At 45.2% G+C, this 19,432-nt stretch overlaps 1 pseudogene across 1 annotated transcript in view; it reads left to right on the top strand.

The window, feature by feature from the left end:
• The first annotated feature begins 2,729 nt into the window (after positions 1 to 2,729).
• Positions 2,730 to 19,432, top strand: part of LOC310648224 (microtubule-associated protein tau-like) — a 257,135-nt pseudogene continuing 240,432 nt past the window's right edge. Inside the window, exons 1-2 of the transcript in view lie at positions 2,730 to 2,844; positions 8,524 to 8,788. The product of the transcript in view is annotated as a microtubule-associated protein tau-like (transcript). The remainder of the gene's footprint in view (positions 2,845 to 8,523; positions 8,789 to 19,432) is intronic.

The following is a 19,432-nucleotide window of genomic DNA, read 5'->3' as shown; positions in this document are numbered from 1 at the left end:
TTAAGGAGACCCAGGAATGCCTGAAGTTCTCCCTTTGACCTGGGTCTAGGTGCCAGCTGAATGGCCTTCAGCTTGGACTCGGCAGGGTGGATGCCTTCAGCATCAATACGGAAACCCAGGAACTCAGTAGAGGGGACCCCAATGCTACACTTATTCTTTTTAAGTTTTTAGGTCCGCTTCACGGAACCATTGAAGGAGGGCTTTGAGCCTCCTTGCAAGCACTTCAGTGGACTCACCGGCAATGAGCACATCGTCGAAATAGGGGCAAACCCACGGAATGCCCTTGAGTATACGCTCCATAACACCTTGAAAAATGCCAGGGGCTACAGGTAACTGCTGACAAGCATGTGCCAAATCTAACTTCGCAAAAACTGTACCCCCCTGTACATTACAACGGTTTGTGCAGCGGCTGTGGCCTCGTCCACAGGAAGCTGCTGATAAGCCTGTGCCAAATCTAACTTTGCAAAAACCGTACCCCCTTACAGTGATGCCAGGATGTGGCTAATGACTGGCACCGGGTACGCATGCTGCTTAAGTGCCTTATTTATAGTGCACATGTAATCAGCGCAAATCCTGACCTCCCAGTTGGCCTTAAGTGGCATGACAATTGGGGTTTCCCATTCACCCCCATCTACAGGCTGTAGTACCCCCTGTTCAACTAGCTTATCCAACTCTGCATCAATCTTATGTTTAAGTGCAAATGGCATTCTGCGGGGTTTGATCCTGATAGGCATTATGGCAGGATCAAGTTTAAAGGCTATCGGAGGGCCCTTGTACATTCCAAGGCTAGTGTCAAAAACGTCCACGAACTTTTCGCATACTGACGCTAAGTTTGCCACTTGTGTCCAGTTGATTCCGGTGACCTGGATGCCCAAAGCATCAAACCAATCAAGCCCAATTAAGCTCGTTCACTGGCCCTTCACTACAATAACGTCCAGAGGCCCTGAAAACCCCTTGAACATGATGGTCAATGTGGCCTCACCTTTGACGGCAACTCAAGAGTTTTGGAAATCAGTCAGGATGATGTCGGATGGCCTAAGCTTGGCCCACCTCTGGCTGCGGTTGCAAACGAAACGGAAGGTTTCAAGAGAAATAATGTACACGGCTGAACCAGTGTCCAGTTCCATCCTGCAAGGGATGCCTTGCAGCTCAACTTGAAGTCAGAATTTTGGTTTAAGAGGGCGGCGAGCTCCTGTGCGGCAAACACTCCAACGGCTGGAGCAAAACCCTATGCTAAACTGTCCCGGGGTCCCAGTACCTCTCCTGATCGGAATGTCTGATTGACGGTCCTTCTGTCGACCTCTACAGACTGAAGCGATGTGGCCGGTCTTCCCACAGACCTGACACGTGGTTGTCCGGAACTTGCAGTCCATGCGTTGGTGGTGGCTGCCACAACCCAGGCACCAAGGAAAGGGAACTGCCTTGTAAGTAGTCCTTTGTTCTTTGTCATTGTGCTGTTGAAGCTTGTCCTCTTCGTGGTTGCAGTCAGCGTCTTCAGGGAATTTGGCGTCCTCGTTGTGGTTGGCCTCCTTGTGCTGAGTGCTTTTGGCAGGCTGCATGGCTTTCACGGCTCCGGCGGCAGCTTTGTCCGCCATGATTTCTTTCAAGGCTTCCTGGAGTAAGAGAGTCTCTCTGGCAAAGAGTTTCTGCTGCAGCTCTCTGCTCCGAAGTCCACAGATGCGTCAGTCTTGAAGCCTTTCTTCTAAATAGGAAAATTGGGACAGACACAAAGCTTGTCTCAATTGTGCGATGAATTCTGTTGCTGTTTCTCTAGGCTGCTGGATTCTCTGTTTGAAGGCGTGCCTCCAAGCTATCACCGATAACTTGGGCTGGAAATGGTCGCCGAGCCATTTCTTCAGGTCCACGTACGTTACAGACTCCAGCTGCGCTGGTGCGACCAAGTTCTCCGCGATATTGAAGGTTGCAGGCCCACAGACACGCAGGAGCATTGTGGCCTTCAGGCCATCTTCAGCAACTTGGTTGGCGCAGAGGTAGTTTTCGACCCTCGAGATGTACGACGCCCATCTCTCCGGGTGAGTGAGATCAAACTCCTCAAGCTTTCCGACTTTCGCCATCTTGGGAAGTCTTTGGGGCTTGGGCTTCTCATCTTCCTTGTCCTGCTTCTTCGTGGGCCCTGGGAGTGATCCGCAGGGCTGGTGGTCGCTAGCATTGCGTGCTAGGCCGACCGAGGGGTGGGAACGCGTTCCCTGCTAGGCGCTTGCTAGCCTTACCCCTAGTGACTTTCAGCTCTTCTGAAGAAGCAGGATCCCACCTTCTTCACCAATGTTGCGTACTGGGTTCTTTGCTGCAAGCAGGAGATGAAGCAAGAGAGTTCAGGCAGGAACATACTTTATTGAATACAGGAACTGAACTAGTAACCAAGGCTTCTATGCAGCTATTTATACTTCTGGCCACTAGGCGGTGGCCAATAGGTTTGAAGGAGCCTATTGCTGCCCTAGAGCCAACCAATGGTCATCCTGGAGACTGCCTGTCTGAGGAGCCAGCAACCGTTACACAGACTCCCTGATTAAGCAATTTCAACAGCATTCAAAAACACGTGGTACAGTTCAAGTAAAACAGGCCCAATACATTACAAGCATGACCCACTAGAATAGTGTTTCTTTGATCCATCAGTGTTAAACCTCAAGGCTGTCTTTTTACGTAATGACAATGTACACCCTTCAGTACCTGTTGGATATGCTGCACACATGAAAGAAACATACAAAAACATGGAACTGTTGTTAAAGCACATCCAGTACACCAAGTACAACTGGAATATCTGTGGAGATCTAAAAGTAGTGGCTCTGCTGCTTGGAATGCAGGTTGGATATACCAAGTACTGCTGTAACATATGCGCATGGGACTGCAGTGCAAGAGAGTCACATTATATTAAAAAGGAATGGCCACTCCAAAAGAATTTGGTTCCAGGATAGAAAAATGTGGCACATGAAGCACTTGCTGACCCAACCAAGTTGTTTTTGCCTCCGCTTTGCATAAAACGTGGACTGATGAAAAATTTTGTGAAAGCGATAAACAAGGTGAAGGATTTTGTTATTTGAGACAGATGTTTCCAAGAATAACTGATGACAAGATTAACAAAGGCATTCTTTTGGTCCACAGTTTAGATACGTCATCACTCACAAGCCGTTAAAAGATCTGTTAGTGGGGCCAGTGAAAATTGCCTGGAAAGCATTCAAGGATGTCATTGAGAATTTTCTTGGCAACTACAGAGCACCAAACTACATTCAGCTGGTTGACAAATGTCTTACAGCATACAAGACTATGAAGTGCAACATGTCACTGAAGAATCATTTTCTACATTCACACTTGGACTTCTTTCCCCCAATTCTAAGTGCAGTCAGTGAGGAACATGGTGAAAGGTTTCACAAGGACTTTACCACAATGGAAAAACAGTATCGGGGTAACTGGAATCCGTCAATGCTGGCTAACTATTGTTGGACACTGCAATGAAATGGATCGGACAGTGAGTACAAATGAAAATAGGCAGCAAACCACTTTTAGCCCCATTAAACTCATGTAGTGTATTGTAAACATTATACAATTAAATACATTATAGTTATTAAAAGTTAATTTCATATTTCTCAAAATACCTACATCATACAGTCATTCTGAAATTATATTTGTGTGTGGCTTGAAGGTGTCTATCATAATCACCAAAGGTTTTTCAGGAAGCAAAACTGTTAAAAAAATTTGTTGTCCAGTATAATCTGGTTCCACTTAAAACTTCCAAGTAGATAAATAATTGGATGCAACTAAAAATTAAATTTATTCATTTATTTTCCACTGCTTCTCTACATTCACAGTTGATCATCTCTAGGCAATTTTAACACTCTTCTGGAAGATGACTAAATTAGAGCCAATCAGATCTTGGGAGAAATTTATTCCAGACGATGGGGACATCTAAATTTTATTTTGTCATTTGGACTTTGCAAGCATTGAAAAAGACACTATCTGTAATTTGTGTCATCATTACTTTCACAATATTTGAATGTTTAATTCCACATAGTCCAGGTGTACTGAAAGTGCATGACAATTTTTTTTAATTACAGTGCAACTATAACAGAGTTGTACCTTTGCAATGACACAGTGGCATAATGAAATCACCACTCAAAAGAACACTGTGCTTATATTGGATGATGAACAGATTCTTCAAGGACAATTTTTGTTGTTGTTGGTAGTTGCGAAGTCATGTCCGACCCATCGCGACCCTATGGACAACGTTCCTCCAGGCCTTCCTGTCCTCTACCATCTTCTGGAGTCCATTTAAGCTCACGCCTACTGCTTCAGTGACTCCATCCAGCCACCTCATTCTCTGTTGTCCCCTTCTTCTATTGCCCTCAATCTTTCCCAGCATTAGGCTCTTCTCCAGTGAGTCCTTCCTTCTCATTAGGTGGCCAAAGTATTTGAGTTTTAGCTTCAGGATCTGGCCTTCTAAAGAGCAGTCAGGGTTGATCTCCTCTAGGACTCTAGGTTGATCGCCTTGCAGTCCAAGGGACTCGCAGGAGTCTTCTCCAGCACCATAGTTCAAAGGCCTCAATTCTTTGGCGCTCAGCTTTTTTTATGGTCCAGATTTCACTGCCATACATTGCAACTGGGAAGACCATAGCCTTGACTATACGCACTTTTGTTGACAGGGTGATCTCTCTGCTTTTTAGTGTGCTATCTAGATTTGCCATGGCTTTCCTCCCCAGGAGCAAGCGTCTTTTAATTTCTTGGCTACAGTCCCCATCTGCAGTGATCTTGGAGCTCAGGAAAATAAAATCTGTCACTACCTCCATTTCTTCCACATCTATTTGCCAGGAATTGAGAGGGCCGGATGCCATGATCTTGGTTTTCTTAATGTTTAGTTTCAACCCAAGTTTTGCACTCTCCTTCTTCACTCGCAACAAGAGGCACTTTAGTTCCTCTTCACTTTCTGCCATTAGAGTGGTATCATCTGCATATCTTAGGTTGTTGATGTTTCTTCCGGCAATCTTAATTACAACTTTTGATTCATCTAACCCTGCCTTTCTCATGATGTGCTCTGCATATAAGTTAAATAGGCAAGGCGACAGTATACAGCCTTGCCGGACTCCTTTCCCAATTTGGAACCAATCAGTGGTTCTGTGTCCAGTTCTCACTGTTGCTTCTTGGCCCACATATAGGTTTCTCAAGAGACAAATAAGATGGTCTGGTATGTTTAGTTTAGTTTAGTTTTATTGAATTTTTATACCGCCCTTCTTCCGAATGACTCAGGGCGGTGAACAGGGCATATAAATAGAAATACAAAAGTTAAAAAAGGATTAAATTATTGCCCAATTAAAACAATCAAAATATAAAAACATTAAAACCCTAACATTCCCCCATCAGGCCAGGCCAGCTTGTTCGAATAGATGGGTCTTTAACCCACGCCGGAAGGAGCGAAGATCCGGTGCCATCCGGAGCTCAACCGGCAGTTGGTTCCATAGAGCCGGGGCGCCCACAGAGAAGGCCCTCCCCCTGGGGGCCACCAGCCGGCATTCTCTGACCGGAGGCACCCTGAGGAGGCCCTCTCTGTGGGAACGCACAGGGCGGAGGGGAGTCGATGCCGGCAGCAGGTGGTCCCCGAGGTATTCCGGACCCATGCCATGTAAGGACTTAAAAACCATCACCAAGACCTTGAACCTCACCCGGAAGACAACTGGTAGCCAATGCAGCTCGCGGAGCAAAGGTGTAACATGGGAGTACCGGGAAACTCCCAAGACAACTCTCACGGCCGCATTCTGTACCAGTTGCAGCCTCCGAGTGGTCTTCAAGGGAAGCCCCATGTAAAGAGCATTGCAGTAGTCCAGACGAGAGGTCACGAGCGCATGAGTGACCGTACACAGGGCATCCCGGTCCAGAGAGGGCCGCAACTGACACACCAGGCAAACCTGAGCGAAAGCCCCCCTAGTCACGGCTACTATGTGATCTTCTAGAGTAAGCCATGAATCTAGGAGGACTCCCAAGTTGCGAGCCCTATCCACGGGGGGTAGAAACTCACCCCCCATAGAAAGAGATGGAACATTTTGAATGTCCCGGGATGCCGGAATGTACAGCCACCCAGTCTTGTCAGGGTTGAGCTGAAGTCTGTTCCTCCCCATCCAGACCCGAACCGCCTCCAGGCAACGGGACATCACAGCGAGTGATGGTATGCCCATCTCTTTAAGGACTTGCCACAGTTTGTTATGATCCACACAATCAAAGGCTTTAGCATAGTCAATGAAGCAGAAGTAGATGTTTTTCTGGAACTCTCTAGCTTTCTCCATGATCCAGCGTATGTTAGCAATTTGATCTCTAGTTCCTCTGCCTCTTCGAAATCCTGCCTGTACTTCTGGTAGTTCTCGATCCACATACTGCTGGAGTCTAGCTTGTAGAATTTTAAGCATAACTTTACTAGCATGAGAAATGAGTGCAATGGTGCGATAGTTTGAACATTCTTTGGCACTGCCTTTCTTTGGAATTGGAATGTAAACTGATCTTTTCCAATCCTGTGGCCACTGTTGAGTTTTCCAAATTTGCTGGCAAATTGAGTGTAGCACTTTTACTGCATCGTCTTTTAAGATTTTGAATAGCTCAGCTTGAATACTGTCACCTCCACTAGCTTTGTTGTTGCTCAGCTTTTCTAAGGCCCACTTCACTTCACATTCTAGGATGTCTGGCTCGAGGTCAGTGACCACCTCATTGTGATTATCAGGGACGTTAAGCTCATTCTTGTATAGTTCTTCTGTGTAATTTTTCCACCTCTTCTTAATCTCTTCTGCCTCTGTTAGGTCCCTGCCATTTTGGTCCTTTATCATGCCCATTTTTGCATGAAACGTTCCTTTCATCTCTCCAATTTTCTTGAAAAGATCTCTGGTCTTCCCTATTCTATTGTTTTCTTCTATTTCTTTGCATTCTTCATTTAAGAAGGCATTCTTATCTCTTCTAGCTATTCTTTGGATTTCTGCATTTAATTGGGCATATCTTTCTTTTTCTCCCTTGCCTTTCGCTTCCCTCCTTTCCTCAGCTATTTGCAAAGCTTCCTCAGACAGCCATTTTGCTTTCTTGCATTTCTTTTTCTTTGGGATGGTTTTGGTTGCTACATGTTGTACAATGTTGCGAACCTCTGTCCATAGTTCTTCAGGCATTCTGTCTATCAGATCTAATTCCTTAAATCTATTTGTCACCTCTACTGTATATTGAACAGGGATATGATTTAATTCATACCTGACTGGCCTAGCGCTTTTCCCTACTTTCTTTAATTTAAGCCTAAACTTTGCAACAAGAAGCTCATGGTCTGAGCCACAGTCAGCTCCTGGTCTTGTTTTTACTGACTGTATAGAGCTTCTCCATCTTTGGCTGCAGAGCATATAGTCAATCTGATTTCTGCGTTGACCGTCTGGTGATGTCCATGTGTAAAGCCGTCTCTTGGGTTGTTGGAAAAGAGTGTTTGCTATGACCATCGTATTCTCTTGACAAAATTCTATCAGCCTGTGCCCTGCTTCATTTTGTACTCCAAGGCCAAACTTGCCTGTTATTCCAGTTATCTTTTGGCTTCCTACTTTAGCATTCCAATCCCCCATGATGATAAGGACATCATTTTTGGGTGTTAGTTCTATAAGGTGCTGTAGGGCTTCATAGAACCGGTCAATTTCATCCTCTTCAGCACCGGTGGTTGGGGCATAGACTTGGACTACTGTGATATTGAATGGTTTGCCTTGGATTCGAACTGAGATCATTCTGTCATTTTGAGGATTGTATCCCAGTATTGCTTTTCCTACTCTTTTATTGACTATGAAGGGTACTCCATTTCTTCAGAGGGATTCTTGCCCGCAGTAGTATACCTGATGGTCATCTGAATTAAATTCACCCATTTCTGTCAATTTTAGTTCGCTGATACCTAAGATGTCGATGTTTAGTCTTGTCATCTCTTGTTTGACCACGTCCAGCTTTCCTTGATTCATGGATTTTACATTCCAGGTTCCTATGGAGAAAAAATCTTTACAGCATCGGACTTTCCTTTCACCACCAGACATATCCACAGCTGAGCGTCCTTTCGGCTTTGGCCCAGTCGCTTCATTCTTTCTGGCGCTACTAGTACTAGCCCTCTGCTCTTCCCCAGTAGCATATTGGACGCCTTCCGACCTGAGGGGCTCATCTTCCAGCGTCATATTGTTTTGCCTTTTGGTACTGTCCAAAGGGTTTTCATGGCAAAGATACTGGAGTGGTTTGCCATTTCCTTCTCCAGTGGATCACGTTTTGTCAGAACTCTCTGCTATGGCCTTTCCGTCTTGGGTGGCCCTGCACGGCATAGCTCATAGCTTCATTGAATTACGCAAGCCCCTTCGCCATGACAAGGCAGTAATCCATGAAGGGGAAGGACAATTTTATGGGTATAAAATAGCTTAATAGCACCATACTGCATTATCTTCTTGATGTTACATGGACTGTTTCATGCTTATTGAATAGTAGGAAATAAAATTTGGAAAGAGCAACTGAAACCTAATCAATCTCAAATTGTAGGTGAACCAACCAAGTCTGGAGATTGAAGTGATTACAGCAGTCCTGGATCTCCAGGAACCCCCAGCAGTTGCTCTCACACACCATCCTTGACAACTCCACCAAACAGAGAGGCCCAGAAGGTTGCAGTGGTTCGTACACCACCAAAATCCCCTTCTTCTGCCAAGTCCGCTTGCAGACAGCTCCCATTCCCATGCCAGACCTGAGGAATGTCAAGTCTAAAATTGGTTCCACTGACAACTTAAAGCATCAACCTGGGGGTGGAAAGGTAAATCCAACATGGTTTATATTTCTATGGAAACAGATATACGGGACAACTTTGGTAGAGTGTGTACCTTTCTCTCTTTGCCATTCCAGCATTTCATTCCCTGATTTCAAAACTTTCTCAACTTTATGAGCCACCTTCACCTGGCACAATGTGAACATCAAAAAATGGTGGTGTGGCCCCTGTATGTGTGAGGTGATTGGTTAGGAACTCAATATTGATAGTATTGAAATTACATGTGTTCATTAAATATATGTTAAGGATGGCTTTCAAATTAGAAAATACAGTACATGGAAACTGAGCATGTACAGGGTAGTGAAGTGAATGGAGCATGTGTTGCTCTGATTAGAGAGCAGGCCTTCAAAGCTATGTATAGAAGCACTGATCCACAGCAGTGACAAGACGTCACTATATACACCATGTGTGAAGAACCTACCACTCTCAAAATTATATTGAAGAATAATTCAATAATTCAGTCCCTATCTGACTGTGCTGGCTGTTCTGTACCAGCCTACCGGCCGTGCAGCAAAACCAGGGACAATCCCTTTACAAATGGCAAGAGGCTGGAATAAAGCCTGCCAAATTTATTAACATAAAACAGAGCAAGACAAGACACCAGCCATGAAACAGGAGCTATGAAACAGGAACTATCCAAGCGGTTGCCTTCAGCAAACCAGCCCTCCCACACATTCCCCTTAAATACAGTTCAGGGCATGGCCTCTCTCTGCCTCCTTCCGAGGTGCCCCATTGCCTTTCTCTGTTTACTCCTGATTGACTGCCTCCTGCGTCGGGCATCCTTGAACAGGGCCAGCTGTGGGTCAATCTTCATCCACGCTGTCAGGCTCACACAGCTGGGTCTCCGTTGTGACCAGGTGGGAGGGGCCCGGCTGAGGGCTCTGCAGAGCCTCAATGCCATCATCAGCAAGCTCTTCAACACCCCCCTCCTCCTCCTCTGAGTCATCCAACCCAACTGCCGAACCCACAGGCTGACCCTGAATCACAACACTATCCCGCACCGCAGGGCCCTTCCCCCGGGTCTGCCGATCCGGATGCGGTCGGGATGGAAATTGTTAATGAAAAGCGGTCACCAACGCAGGGGCATGAAAGGCGGTCGCATCTTCCCAGGTGAAGTCCTCTGGTCCGTAACCTTTCCATTCAATCAGGTACTGGAAACGACCTTTCAGCCAACGGGAGTCCCTGATGCTCGCGACCTCGTACTCGGGGGTGCTGCCTCCATCACGAGGTCCTGATGGGGGAGGTTCCGCTCGGCGGAGTGGACAGGCCGGTTGCTCGGGGACCAACAGAGACCGATGAAAGACTGGGTGCATGCGCAGGGAACGTGGCAGAGTTAAGCGATAGGCGACCGGATTGATGACAGCCTCGACTGGGAACGGTCCTAAATATCGGTGATCTAACTTTCTCACCGGCCATGTTGATGGTAGGTTCCTGGTGGACAACCAGACCCAATCTCCCACCGATAGTGGAGGCGTATCCCGTCTTGACCGATCAGCAAACCTTTTGTAATCGGCCTTGGCCTTCTCTAACTGACGTCGCACCAATCGATGGATCGCCTGTAACTCTGCCATGAAGTTGTTCGCTGCCGGCTCCAGTGAGTCCATGGGAGAAAGGGGGAAAAACCGGGGGTGATATCCCACATTGGCCAAGAACGGTGTCATCTGTGTGGAGGTGTGCTGCGAATTGTTGAATGCAAACTCAGCTATGGCCAGATAGTCCACCCAATTGTTTTGCTGCAGATTGACGTAGCAGCGCAGATATTGTTCCAGGATACCAATGACCTTCTCGGTTCCCCCATCAGTTTGAGGATGATGCGCGGACGAGAGGCAAATCTTGATATCCAACGCATGCATCAACTCCTGCCAGAAGCGGGCTGTAAACTGGGGCCCCCTATCAGAGACGACTCTATCAGGGAGGCTGTGCAGCCGAAACACCTGCTGAATGAACATACGACTACTGGCGCGGGCTGACGGTAAGCTGCGACAGGGGATGAAGTGCACCATCTTGGTCAGCATGTCCACCACCACATACACTGTCGTAAAACCAGAGGATGGGGGTAAATCCGTCAGAAAGTCCATGGACACAGCCCCCCAGGGTCTTTTGGGTGTCGGCAAAGGCTGCAGTAATCCAGGCGGGGCCCCTGTCGCTGACTTGGCCTGCCTGCATGGGATGCAGGAAGTGACATAGGACTGGACGTCGTGTCGGACTTGGGGCCACCAGAAGGTACGGGAGACCAGGTTCAGGGTCTTGAACAGGCCAAAATGCCCCGCCGCCGGGTTATCGTGACACTGGCTGACTATGAGTCCCCTGAGTGGCCCTCCCGGAACGTAGAGCCGGTCACGATAATACAAGAGTCCATCCGTGACCGTCCAAGGAGAATCTGGCCCCACCTCCTCCTTCCGCTGAGCCACCCACACTTCCTGCTGCTGTGCCTCCCGGATCCGAGCCCGTATATCAACCGGCTCCCGCACCGCAGCAAAAGACTCAACGGGGATCACTGTCCTGGGCAGAAGCTTGTCTTCCACTTGGGAGTATTCGGGCTTCCTGGACAGAAAGGTATGTACCGAACCCAGAAGTCAAACCTCGCAAAGAAAAGAGACCACCGGCTTTGGAGTGTGAAGAGGCAGGCACAGCGATACAGGAGGTCAAGGTGAAGTGGATTTTTGTTCTCTAGTTCAGTGGATTTTATGGACTTTAAAAGTGAAAGTGCGTAGCAAGTGAAAGTGGGGGAAGATGGCGGCTAAAACTTCTAAAGTTCTCCGGAGTGCGGGGGCTTCCCCGGTGCAACAGTCCTCGCTGCAAGCCTTATTGCCTCCTGCACCTGCTCCGGCACTGATGGTTAAAGATTTACAGGATGCTTTGGAAAAGCACTCACAACAAATAGCAGATATTATAGATGAAAAGATGGAAAAGCTGGAAGAGACGTTTACAGCAATGACGGCAGACATCTTGCCTGCACTTCAAGGTGTGGCTTCATGTATTCAATGCTTGGACGAAAAAATGGAAGATCTTAGCCAGAAGAATTCCAGATTAGAAGCAAAAGTGTTAGAGAATGAAAATGTGATGGATAAAATGGACGGTGATTTGACTCTGGTCCAGTACCACCAGATGGAGTTTGCTATCAGAATCAGAGGTTTAAAAGAGAATCCTAAAGAAGATTTAAAGCAGATAGTCTCTGAGGCTTTGGAAGTGGTACTGGGACAGCCAGCAGCTGAAATTGAGGGAAATATAGACAAAATCTTTCGTGTAAATTCATGGATTGCAAGACAGAGGAAGCTACCTAGAGATGTGGTGGTTTATTTCACAAAGAGAGCAATCAGGAATGAAGTTATCCAAGTTTCTTATGATACTAAGCTTGTGGTTGCTGAGCAAGAAGTTTTGGTTTTAAAAGAGATTCCTCCAAGAATTTTAAGGAGAAGGAAAGATTTTGCTTTTCTGGCACAGGAACTTAAGAAACGCGACATCAAGTTTAGATGGGAGATACCAGTGGGCATGGTGGTGATGCATGAAGGCATAAGACACCATTTGGTCACAGTGATCCAGGCACGTGATTTTTATAGCAATGTTTTAAAAGCAACCTCTTTACCACCTTTGGAATCTGCAAAGAAAAATGGCGAGGGAAAGCCTCAAGATGCTGAAGGAACACAGACAGATGAGAAAGCTACTGGAGGGGATCAAATTACAGCTTCATCGGAAGATGCCAGAGAGCAGAGGATGACGCGTGCTGCCTTGAGACGAGCGAGACAAGAGCAAGAGCAACACCAGCAGAAAGTTATGGAACCTCCAAAGCGTACCTATAGCGAAGCTGTGGGAGGGGCGCGGCCTAAGGAAGTTAAGGGACTCTTGACAGACGTGTTCCAGAAGCTTCAGGCCGCTAAGGATGGCGACTAAGTTTCTAACTTGGAATGTCAATGGCTTAAACTCACCACAGAAGAGAAAGAAAGTTTTTCAATACTTAAAACAATTTAAGACTGATGTTATTTGCTTGCAAGAAACACATATTAGGGTTATGGACCAAAAGTACCTATTGAACTCTAGATTGGGTACACAATTTAGTGCTTCAGCAATGAATAAGAAAAATGGAGTGGTTATTTATGTCAAGAATACTGTGACAGCGGAGCTAATAGAAGCAGATAAACAAGGAAGATTTGTTATAATAGATTTGCTGTTAGAAGCCAAAAAAACGCTTTTGGTTGGACTGTACGCTCCTAATCAACAACAAGCTGACTTTTATAGTTTATTACACAGTAAGATTACTCAGTTGGATTATAAATCTTTTATTTTTATGGGAGATTGGAACAGAGTCTTGGACATACAACTGGACAAGGGTGGCTCTCTTAGGCATATTCCAAGCCACGCTAGATTGCCTAAATCTTTCTTTGAAATGAAGGATGATTTGGAGTTGCGAGACATTTGGAGAGAAATACATCTACAAGAAAAGGATTATACCTTTTTTTCTGATAGACATCAATCTTTTTCCAGGATTGATTTTATATTACTGACTAATGATTTTTTTCCAGGATTAAAAAGATAAAGATTTGTCCAAGAACTATGTCTGACCATAGTCCAGTTTGGTTAGAGATTGACAAGAATAATAGAGATAGGCGCTCTTGGCGCTTAAATGAGAACTTGTTTAGAAATCAGAGAAATGTGGAAGAATGTAAAAAAACAGATGAAGGACTTTTTTGAAACTAACATGAATAAGGGCACTTCTATGGATATGGTCTGGGATGCTAGTAAAGCTTATATGAGAGGGGTGTTAATATATATGAATAACAAATACAGACGTAACTTGGAATTTAGGAGGAAGGAATTGGAGAATGAAATTAGAGAAAAAGAAAAGGCCCTAATTCGGAATCCATCGGATGTGAAGATCAAAGAGGTTATTAATCTGTTAAGAGGACAATTTGATAAGTTGATGGCTGATCAGGTGGCAACTAATTTACGGTTTGCTAGGCACAATACTTTTTGCAATGCCAATAAACCAGGCAGATGGTTAGCTTACAGGTTAAGGAAGAAGCAAAGGGCTTCTAACATAGATAAAATAGAACATAAGGGTAAAGTTGTGTATCAACAGGATCTTATCAAGGAAGTCTTTCTGGACTTTTATTCTAAATTATATGCTAAAGATAAGATTAATGAAGCAGATATTGATGTATATTTGAGGAATGCTAACATCCCGGTTCTTACACAAGAACAAAATGAAGAGATTAATCAACTGATAACAGAAGAAGAAATCCTTTTAGCAATTAAACAATTGAAGATGGATAAAGCGCCAGGCACGGATGGACTGACTGCGGTGTACTATAAAAACCTACAATTGGAGATGATAAAGCCACTAAGGGAATTGTTTCAGACAATTCAAAGGGGAGGAAGGGTGCCTCCGTCTTGGAGAACTGCCTTTATTTCTTTGATTCCGAAGGAAGATCAGGATGTCACCCAAGTAAGTAATTATAGACCAATATCACTTTTGAATACGGACTACAAGATATTTGCTAAGGTTTTAGCTAACAGATTGATGAGGGTTCTGCAACAGATAATTCATGGGGACCAAACTGGGTTTATCAGTGGTAGACAAATGAAAAATAATGTGAGGCATATAGTAGACGTGTTGGAATTTTTGGAAAGGAACAACCAGATCCCTGCGGCGCTGATCTTTTTAGACGCCGAAAAAGCCTTTGATCAATTGGATTGGCAATTTTTGATGAAAGTTTTAGATAAAATGAATTTTGGGGATAAATTCTTACAACCAATTAGGGCATTATATCAGAAACAAACAGCCCGAATAATAGTAAATAATAGTTTGACTGAAGTATGTAATATTGGAAAGGGCACAAGACAAGGGTGTCCATTGTCACCTTTATTATTTATCTTAACATTGGAGATATTATTGATTAAAATACGAAATTCGGAAAAAATTAAGGGAATTCAAATTAGAGATCAGGATTATAGACTGAGGGCGTTTGCAGACGATCTGGTTGTTACGGTGACCCAGCCAAAAAATTCTGTTGTGGACCTGATGGAGATAATAATGCAATATGGGAAGGTCTCTGGATTTAAGGTCAATATACAAAAAACTAAAATATTAGCCAAAAATATGACAGTATCGCAAAAAGCCCTTCTATAAGGGTTAACTGGATTTGAGATCGTTAAAAGGGTTAAATATTTGAGGGTGTATTTGTCACCCTCAAATGCAAAGTTATATAAAAATAATTATGAAAAGTTATGGGGAAAAATTCAAAAAGAATTGGAGAGCTGGGAAAAATTGCAGTTGTCTCTACTGGGAAGAATTGCAGCAGTGAAAATGAATGTTTTACCTAAATTTCTATTTTTATTTCAAATGATACCTATTCTTAAAAAAGACTCAAATTTGGAGGAATGGCAAAAGGGTATCAATAAATTTGTATGGGCAGGGAAAAGGCCACGAGTTAAAAATAAGATTATGCAGTATACGCGTGAAAGAGGTGGTCTTAAAATGCCCAACTTTAAATTATATTATGAAGCTGCTGCATTGTCAGCGATAAGTGATTGGATTAATTTAACACAAGGGAGATTATTAAATCTGGAGGGCCACGACTTGTTATTTGGCTGGCATGCATATTTATTGTATGATAAGAAGGTAGATAATGTGTTTAAAGTGCATATTTTAAGACAGGCATTGCTGAGAGTTTGGAAAAAGTATAGACATAAGCTAAACTACAAGATACCTTTATGGGCAATTCCGAAACATGCAATAGAAAACATAAATGTTGGCTTCAAACATGATGTGACTACATACAAGGAGATCTTAAGTTTGGAGAGGAACGTATGGTGTTTGAAGCCGTATAATTTTTTACGAGATGAGAAGATTGTTCAAACTTGGTTTCAATATGGTCAATTACGGGTCAGGTGGAAAGAAGACCAGAAAATTGGTTTCTCAATGATTGATGAAAATTTGGTAAAGCAAATTAGAAATCAGGGTCCAGCACATATCAAACGGATATATCTTGCATTGATAGAAATTGACTCAGAAACAGAACTTGTTAAAGATTGTATGATAAAGTGGGCTCAGAATATTCAAGAAGTTATCACAATGGACACTTGGGAAAAGATTTGGGTGAGGAATATAAAATTTACACAAGCTCAAAACTTAAGAGAGAACTTCTACAAAATATTTTATAGGTGGCATTTAGATCCTAAAAAGCTTGCAAGTATGTATCTGAACTATCAACCTAAATGTTGGAGATGTGGTGGCGAAGACGCAATGTATTTTCATATATGGTGGACCTGTAAAAAGGTTAAAGCTTTTTGGATTAAAATTTGGTGGAATATGCAGAAGATATTTAAGCAAAGGATAAAGTTTTGTCCGCAATTGTTCTTATTGGGCATAATTACAGATACTACTGTTGTGGACACCAAGTTGATGCTGAACTTAATTACGGCAGCAAGACTTTTAGTAGGTCAATATTGGAAGAAGGAGGAAATGCCGACTATAGAAGAATGGACTCTAAAAGTTTCTGACCTGGCGGAAATGGCAAAGATTTTGGCTTATTTGAAAGACCATTCGCAACAACGTTATATTATGGAGTGGAAAAAGTGGATTGATTATATCCAGAACAAATATGGCACTAAAAAGTTTCATTTAGCATTTGTATAAGTTTTTTTTATGTGATATTAGTATTGCTTGTAGTCATTTCATATGAGCTAGAGTGCAATAGACTTAATAGTTTATTGTTGTTAACATATGGTTGTTTATGTTTGTTTCTACTTTTATACCTTGTATTTAGCTCTGGGAAGTTGGGGAGGGGGGAGGGGGGAAGGGGGGGAGGGTTAGGGAGGGTTAGGAAGGGTTGGGTAGGGGGAGGGGGGGAGGGATTGTTAAAGATAAAATGTATTGTAAAACTTTTCAATAAAAAAAAGAAAAGAGACCACCGGATCTGGCATTGGTTCAAATTCCGAGCGGTCTGCAGGCTTTACAAATTCTTATGGTCCGTCCGGACCTCGATTTGATGCTGTGCTCCCTCCAGATGATGCCTCCAGGCCTCGAACGCCACTTTGATGGCCAGCAGCTCCTTCTCCCAGATTGTATAATTGTGCTCCGAAGGGTTCAGTTTTCATGAATGGTATGCGCAAGGGAAGAGGGTACTGCTGGGCGTCGTTGCCTGGAGTAACACCGCCCCAATGGCAATGTCGGAGGCGTCCGCCTCCACAACAAACGGCCGTTGCGGGTCAGGATGCTTCAAGATGGGCTCCTTCATGAAGGCTTCCTTCAAAGTCTGGAAAGCCCATTGTTCTGGAGCGTTCCACTGGAACCGAGTCTTCTTCTGCAGGAACCGGGTGAGGGGGGCTGTCAAGGCAGCAAACCCAGGGATGAAAGTTCGGTAATAGTTGGCGAACCCAAGAGGTCGCTGAACATCCTTCACGCGACGCGGGGGTTGCCAACTCTGCAAAGACTCAACCTTACTCGGCTCCATGGTGATGCCCTCAGGAGAAATGCGGTGACCCAGGAAATCGATGGTCACCCGGTAGAACTGGCACTTCTCCAACTTGGCAAACAGCCGATGTTCTCGGAGTCGCTGCAGGACCTGATGGAGATGCTGATGGTGCACCTCACGCGACGGGGAGTAGATCAGGATGTCGTCCAAGTAGATCACGACAAACTGATCCAACAAATCCCGGAAAATGTCATTCATGAAATGTTGAAACACGGCGGGGGCATTGGTCAGGCCAAATGGCATCACCGTGTACTCAAAATGTCTATAGCGAGTACCAAATGCCGTCTTCCACTCATCACCTGGCCAAACCCTGACGAGGTTGTAAGCTCCACGCAGGTCCAGTTTCGTGAAGATCTTAGCCTCCCGGAGTCAGTCCAAGAGTTCGGGGATGAGGGGCAGTGGGTAACGATTGCGCACCGTGATGGCGTTGAGTTTCCTATAATCGCAGCAAAGCCGCAATTCGCCCGACTTCTTTTTGACGAAGAGCACGGGTGCAGACACTGGCGAGGACGAGGGCCAGATGAAACCGCGAGCCAAATTCTTCTGCAGAAAGTCCCGCAATGCAGCCAACTCGGGGTCCGACATGGAGTACAAACGCCCCACTGGGAGTAGCGCATCAGGGACTAAATCAATGGGGCAGTCATAGGGCCTGTGCGGGGGTAATTGATCCGCCTCTGTCTCGCTGAACACATCAGCAAAGTCGGACAGTTCGGGAGGCAAGGAAACCCCTGGGGAACCCTCCACCTGGCCGGCACAGATATGGCGGGAGCAAGCTCTTCAACACCCCCCTCCTCCTCCTCTGAGTCGTCCGACCCAACTGCCGAACCCACAGGCTGACCCTGAATCACAACACTGGCTGAGGTTGCTGAGAATTAAAGTTCAGCAGCATCTTGAATGGAATAGGCTTCTCATCTTGCCCATAGAATACAAGTGTGTTCTAGCAAGGAAACCTGATAATAGACACAGTGATTTTTTTTATATAGGTCATATTATTGCTAGAATATTAAGAGGAACAAATAGTACTTGCTTTTACCTAGGTATGTTATAATCCTGCCTCTGACTCTCTTTCAGGATCTAGTGTTCATTTTGGGTAATGTTGTTAGTAGGAACAGAGAAAGCTTTTTCTTCTGATTCTAATAATCAGGTTCAGCAGTACCCCAACTGAGATGTTCATCAGCATGCCCTTATATTAAAAGTGTGAGTGCTATGTTTTGTTTTTTAAAAAACTGTTCTTTTAAACTTAGAAACCCAAGACAAGGGAACAAATTATTTAGAATTGAAGGATAGCAGAATTTAAAATTTGTTGTTGCTGTTCTTAACATTAGTCTGTGGGAGTTAGTAACTTCTGAGTTTCCTAAGCCATACTACTGAATATAGTTTCAAATGCCAGATTTTTTTAATGATCAGAAGCCACTATATTAAATATAAATAACTTCATTCATATGCTGATAGGATTGGCTGCTCTTTTGGTCTTTCTGGCGGCGGGGAGACTTTAGATATACGCAAGAAGTATACATCTTCCTGAGTCATCCTAGTGCAGTGATGGCAAAACTTTTAGAGACCGAGTGCCCAAACTGCAACCCAAACCCCATTTATTTATCATTGGGTTCCAGGTGGGCGTGGCCCACTGGGTGGGCGTGGCTGCAGTGGTCATAGCAGACTGGGTGGGCGTGGATGGGGTGGGGGTAGCCACATTGATGTTGCTTGTGGGGAGGGATGCCTGTGGGTGCCGGGCAGGGTTGGGGGAGATCCAGGAGGTCTCTGGCGGGTGGGACGGTGGGCAGGCGGCTTGTCCTTTGGAGTGAGGTGAAGCAGGGGGCAGGGCAGGGGTGCCATTGCCGCAGGACAAGGCAAAGTGAGGCAGGGGCCGGGGTGGGTGCTGCCTGACACCATTGGCCCCCTCACATAGAGAGTGCATGGGGGCCAACTTTGTCCATCAGCAGCCACAGAGTGCCAGCCCCACAACCGGCGCACTCTGGGGCTCTGCAGCCCGCTGCGAATACCAGGCCAGCCCTCCAGCAGCAGGTGGAGTAGAGAAGGGGGGATCCGGTATACCGGTTCCTTCCCTCCGCCCGGCTTGTTCTGCGGCCTCATGGCAGTGGCATTGGGCATGACGCCCGAGGCTGCAAATGGCTGGTTTTGGCACAACGTGCCTCTT

This window comes from Vipera ursinii (assembly GCF_947247035.1).
Source record: "Vipera ursinii genome assembly, chromosome: W".
In the NCBI taxonomy this organism is placed as follows: domain Eukaryota; kingdom Metazoa; phylum Chordata; class Lepidosauria; order Squamata; family Viperidae; genus Vipera; species Vipera ursinii.
This window is presented reverse-complemented; position numbering and strand designations above follow the sequence as displayed.